General features: G+C 46.9%; 1 protein-coding gene across 1 annotated transcript in view; it reads right to left on the bottom strand.

Moving 5' to 3' along the window:
• Positions 1-3,280: 3,280 nt before the first annotated feature.
• Positions 3,281-6,197, bottom strand: part of PSMF1 (proteasome inhibitor subunit 1) — a 26,731-nt gene continuing 23,814 nt past the window's right edge. Inside the window, exon 7 of the mRNA XM_077460439.1 lies at positions 3,281-6,197. This exon is cut by the window's right edge and continues 210 nt beyond it. The gene's annotated coding sequence lies outside the window, so the exon portion shown is untranslated.

A 6,197-nucleotide genomic window follows, 5' to 3' on the forward strand; every position in this document is an offset into this window, starting at 1 on the left:
TGGGTACTTATGGGTGGCACTGATAGATGGCTTTCACCGATAGGGATCACTGGTGGCACTGGCAGGCATTTTTCATTGGCAGCTGCCTGGGCACTGGCATTTCCCTGGTGGTCTAGGGTGGCATACCTGGTAGTCCAGTGTGGCGGCCATCCCTGGTGGTCCTGGGCAGGCATCTGAGGGGGGGCTGCGCAGACCCCCTGCCCCCCCCGTTAGAAGAGCAGCCGATCGGCTCGCCTCTACTCGCGTCTGGCAGCTGGACATGGTAAAGAGTCTCTGTCAGAGACTTTTTACCTAGATCGGAGTTGCGGTGTGTCGGACTGACATGCCACAACAACGATCGCCCCGATGCGCGTTCCCAGGTACACAAAGTGAGTCGATATCCTGACAATGTCATGTGATGTCCGGTCAGTATATCGCAACCGCTTTGCCGACGTCATTTTGCTATATGGCGGACGGCAAGTGGTTAAAAACAAACTGTTACTTCCTGCTCTGGAGACCAGTTACCTTAGCCTGCTGTCTATGTGCTGGGTGACTGGTCACCCCACTGCCCCCCTGTAGTTCTATGCAGGCAGTGTTGGCCTTTATCTAGTCAACACTGTCTACAATAGAAAGTTCCCATCTGCTGCTGGTAGAGTTCACTCTGGTTCTCCCCATCCAGCTACAGTAGTGGATGCTCAACATGTGGCCCACCAGCTGTTGTGGAACTACAAGTCCCATCGTGCCTCTGCCTTTGGGAGTCTTGCTTGTAACTGTCAGCCTTGCATTGACTCATGGGACTTGTAGTTCTGCAACAGCTGGAGGGCCACAGGTTGAATGCCCATGCTACACCCCACTGTACCGCTCCTCTGTGCAGCGCCCAATTGCCTAGGTGCTAGAGACCCTGACGGGAGAGTGAGGCACCCGTGGGAGTGACATTGCAGTGTGCTCTACTCTGACTCACAATGATGCCTCAGTGATGACAGGGGAGTTCTGTTCTCCCTGCACTGCCCGCGGACTGCCATGAGCCGGACCACAGACTTGTAACCTTGCAGGGTGTGCTTATGAAAAACTGCCCTGCAGATTGTCCTGTAACCCGTGTAAAGTCACAGGGAAGAAAGACAAGATGATCTCAGCTTGAAAGCCAAGTATCGAAAAAAAAAAAAAATCTTTTGGGTGCATTGCTGTGCAAAGGAGCAAATGTAACATTTGTACTGCCTGGAGAGCAGCTTTAGGAAGCCTATGGCCTCCTGCCTGTGCAGCTCTGTGCCCTGAGCTGTAGTGTGTCCTGCTACAAGTCTTGGTGACAATGCTTCTAAAGCCGGTGTTCTGGCAGATAGTGTCCTGCCATCATATAGTGTCCGCCCCGTACTGCGTATGCACAGTACGGGGCAGAAGAAGCTTTGGAAAATCTCTGAAGATGAACGGGGCCTGCGCCGTGAGTGGAGGTGGTAGCCCCACCATCCAAGCGGACATAGGGTTGTGAAAATTAGAGGGCCCCTCGCGGGCGAGCTTTACTCGCCTCGCTGCGCTCGGCTCTTTTATATTCCTACTCTATGTCCACTTGGATGGTGGGGATAGAACCTGGACTCACGGCGCAGACGCCGTTCATCCTCCGCTATTTTCGGAATCTGTGTGTACTGTGTACTGCGCATGCGCAGTAGACAGCAGACACTATCTGATTGGGGACCATATATGATAGGACACCGGCTACACATGCAATGATTTCCCAACCAATTGGATTGAATTACTGAGACAACTCTGATGCAACGCAAAGAGCAAAGCTGCTTGCATTAGTACTATCACTCTCAAAGTCAAAATGTTATTTAGATTTAATCATAAATTACAAAACAATTTTTAATATCTACATGGCAGGCATCACGTGTAGTTAAAACAAAGGGGTATTCATTTCTATGGTAATCCAGTTTGGCATGAAAAATACAAAAGCTCCCCTACTCCCATAAATCAACGCCTGACTTATCCAACCAGTGAGGAAGTGACTCATGGAAGTAGAGCAGGGGTCTCCAATCTGTCTAAATAAGGGGGCAAATTTACTATCATTCAGACTTTAAGGGGTCCGGACTGTGGCCACTGGGAGTAGACAATGCCCGATGTCAGTGGAAGTAATCAATGTCCCATCATTGGTATTAGCGGGAGGGATGGCGGTGCATCGCTGGCGTCTCTCGGGAGGGATGGCGGTGCATCGCTGGCGTCTCTCGGGAGGGATGGCGGTCCATCGCTGGCGTCTCTCGGGAGGGATGGCGGTCCATCGCTGGCGTCTCTCGGGAGGGATGGCGGTCCATCGCTGGCGTCTCTCGGGAGGGATGGCGGTCCATCGCTGGCGTCTCTCGGGAGGGATGGCGGTCCATCGCTGGCGTCTCTCGGGAGGGATGGCGGTCCATCGCTGGCGTCATTGAGAGGAAGAGTGCCTTGTATCAGTGGGAGAAATGGTGCTCTAAGGGCCAGACAGTGACCACATCTGGCCCTCCAGCTTTAGTTAGGAGACCACTGAAGTAGTGTATGCTCCTTGCTGTTTTCAGCAATCCTATCGATGGCAAATCCTCATGAGGGAATGGATCAGTAGTGTGACATGAGATTTAGTATTTAGGCAATTTATTCTACTTCCCCGCTGTCTCCGAAATTGCCACAGCAGTCAATAACCCCTCTTGCTAAAGGAGATCTGTCATAAAAGCAAAAAGTGTGAGAATCCCCTCATAGAAACTGCTACTCTCTACCTCCTATTGCAGAGGTAATGTGATAATATCGCACCTATTGAGTTCTTGTAGCTGCAGACCATCACAACATTTACATCCTGCAGACCAGTCACTTTGCACGTGTGCAGTAGAACCCCACAAAGCTGGAGACGACTTCATAGGTGTCTATGGGCTTCTACTACAGACAGATAGGAGGATGAGGCAAGGCAACAGGATGTAAACACAATGGCACAAGCTTGTTAAGTATGGAGGTGGGTGGAGGGGTCCCAAGTCTGAAAAGTTACTTACCCTTTAATGATGGATCTGTGATGAGCCATTTTTATTTATTTATTAGATTGCATAGCCAAAGAATGAACAAAGGGCTAGCCAGAATCTCTAGATACACTAAACTGTAGAACCAGAGCGGCACTTACATGTCAAGGCAGTGCAATAAGAAAACCATACTGCAAGTGGATTTGATCGATCTCTTGCAGATTGTGTGTAATATACAGAAAGTCTGCATTCATGATACCAGCACTGTCATTGAAGCCAAGGATCCCATATCAATGTATCTTGCCATTGGTTTATAATAAAGGTGAAAAAGCACAATATTTTGGTTCTGCAATTTTTTTTCTTTTATTAACCTTTATACATTTTTCTACTAGAATATTTACAATCACCCAGCAGTTAAGAGAAAATTATACATTTTTAAACAGCAATACAGTCTTGTCAACCTTGTTATACCTGTAAAAGATCGGTTTAATGTAAAGTTATCTTGTTTCTATATATAAATGTTTAATCCTATATGTACATGGGGCGGCCATATTTGCCCATTTCATTACATAGGCAGATTCTGCTTTTTCCTTTTCAGTGCTACACAATGGCTGTGCTTTACTGCTCCTTTTCATATTGAACTAGAAGCTGAGCAAGCCACTAAAAACAATGCACACCTGTGTAATTGATATATTATCTTAGCAGTTGTTAAAGTGGAGTTCCACCCAAAAATTTAACCTCCGCTTATCTGGTTCCTCCCCGCCTTTTGGTCTAATCCCGGTATTTTCTCCTACTTCTGGCGATAGATCCCCTCAGAATCCATGGCGATCTATGCCATGTCCCATGTCTTCTGGAAGACACACAGGACCCAGAAGACAGCAGGGACCAGTCAGGACACGCAGCGCGACTCGCACATGCGCAGTTGGGAACCAGGCTGTGAAGCCGCAAGACTTCACTTTCTGATTCCCTTACTGAAGAATGTCCTTACTGGAGCCCTGGACAGGCAAGTGTCCTTATTTTAAAAGTTAAAATTTGTAGCTGCTGACTTAATTTTTTTCCTTTTTGGCAGAACTCCGCTTTAAGTCTAACTTCTGAGATTTTTTTAATATTTCGTTTTAAATATAGTGGTGAAGGGTTAAAGTCGAAGTAAAAGCTACATAAAACTCTGCTTGAAAACACAGCTTCCACCCACTCCTACCTATGCTGTATACTGCTTGATTCCACTCTGGTCCAGTTATGTGATGCAGAGGTTCCAGCTGCTCAGTGCCATGGAGTGCTCGACAACAAATTCAGGAGGCTTTCATTGCCCACAGATCGTTGGCGCCCCCTCCTCTCCCTTGCAGCAGCAGCTCCATGACACAAGGGTTAGCGTAGCTTCTGCATCATGTGACCAGAGCGGAGGGAATTGCATTAAAGTGATTGTAAAAGATTTTCTATTTTTAAATAAACACAGATCAGCCCCAAGCCTCTTATTCTGAGGTCCCCCCTGGCTCCTCCTGCCCCCATAGCAAGCCACTTGTTATGGGGGGGCACTCATGCAGGCTCGGTCCTGAGTCGCGCTGTGTGTGTGTGTGTGTGTGTGTGTCTCTACTGACACACAGTGTGGCTCCCCCCCCACCTGCGTCACTTTATTTGATTGAAAGCAGCAGGACCCAATGGCTCTCAATGCTCTCACCAACTCCAGTGAGGAGGGAGAGATAGGGCATAGCGCTGGATTGAGATCAGGCTTAGGTTAAAGTGGAAGTAAACCCTCCCATCGTTTTCAGCCAAGGAAGCTGCCATTTTTTGACACTGTTTAATCTTCAACTGCCATGGTGCTGCACATGTGATCAGTTATGACACCAGCCAGCCATTGGATGGTTTGACTGAGAGCATAACCAATGTGCAGTTAGCATTCCCGGCATGCCAGGAAGGAAACTGTTAAAATTGACAGGTTTACTTCCACTTTAAATATTTAGTGGGGCTAAGGGAAGCAGGCATTCATTATATTTTTTATCTTAATGCTGAGAATGCATTAAGGTAAAAAAACCCTTACCCTTTACAGCCATGGTATATGCACAGATTTTATTTACCGGGAGAATGCAGCATAGGTAGGTAAGAGAGAAACATGGGGGGGGGGGGGGGGGGGGCAAGACTAAGTGCAATATTAAAGTCACCTTGATCTATTAAAAAGTGCAAAAACTGGCAACTCGCATATTAGTGGACACAAGCAGGCATGTACAGATATGATCCACGGCTGAGCATGGGGAGTCGGCTGCGAGTTCCTCATCAGTGGCAGTCCCAGGAAGTGACCGACTACTGTGGCAACCAGCGTGGAACACAAGGTAGCGCTGGACCGGAGGCGACATCAACGGGGGGGATGTGCTGCCGTGAATGGGGCGGTAACGCTTTTCAAAAGGGGGGGGTGGTTTAAAGCAGATTTATATGTAGTCTTTACTTCCACTTTAACATTTCTTTAATCAGTTAGGCAAAATTTTTGTAGTAGCTAATTTACAAATCTCTACATTTAATGAAACAGCAAAAATGAAGTACAAACTTTTAAACGTAAAAAAAAAAATAAAAACACATAAAAATGACTTTAAACACTGCTCAGAATGCGCGCTCTTTGAAAATAAGGTGAGCTTCAATACTCTGCACAGAGAAAACTCGTATGTAGCATGTTCTCTGCTGTCACTCAATAAGCGAAGGAGGCTTCACAGGCAGCAGTCAGACACCCTGGTGATATCAGGGGGAGAAGCGCGGGCTGTATGCTATAGGAAGCCTGCATTCCCGGAAGACTCAAAATGTTGAAGAAAACTACAACAAAAGGCTAAATAGATTGCATTGCCAGGTTAGCATCGGTAAGTGCTAATTCTAAGTACTCGATTTATGTTTGCAGTCTGCAAAGTGTTACGTGAGGACAGTCGAGTTGATTTACTAAAATTGGGGAGAGAGTGCAAAATCTAGTGCTGCTATGCATGGCAGCCAATCAGCTTCCAGGTTTTATTGTCAAAGCTTAATTGAACAAGCTGAATTTAGAAGCCGATTGGCTACCATGCATAACTGCACCAGATTTTGCACATCAACCCCAAAAACTTTTTAATGCTACCTACAAACATTAGGCAGTGCCAGATGTTCGCACACAACCCAGACATGGAACAATCTTTTAAACGAGATCAAACATTCAAGTTTGGATCTAATGAACCTAGAAACATTACTGATCATCATCCATCATGCCAGACCAACTTTCCCCTGAACAGGCGATTGTTCTCTAAC

The sequence above is a fragment of the Lithobates pipiens genome, unplaced genomic scaffold (genome assembly GCF_037356315.1).
Source record: "Lithobates pipiens isolate NorthernLeopardFrog02 unplaced genomic scaffold, aLitPip1_a1.2 Scaffold_28, whole genome shotgun sequence".
Taxonomy (NCBI): domain Eukaryota; kingdom Metazoa; phylum Chordata; class Amphibia; order Anura; family Ranidae; genus Lithobates; species Lithobates pipiens.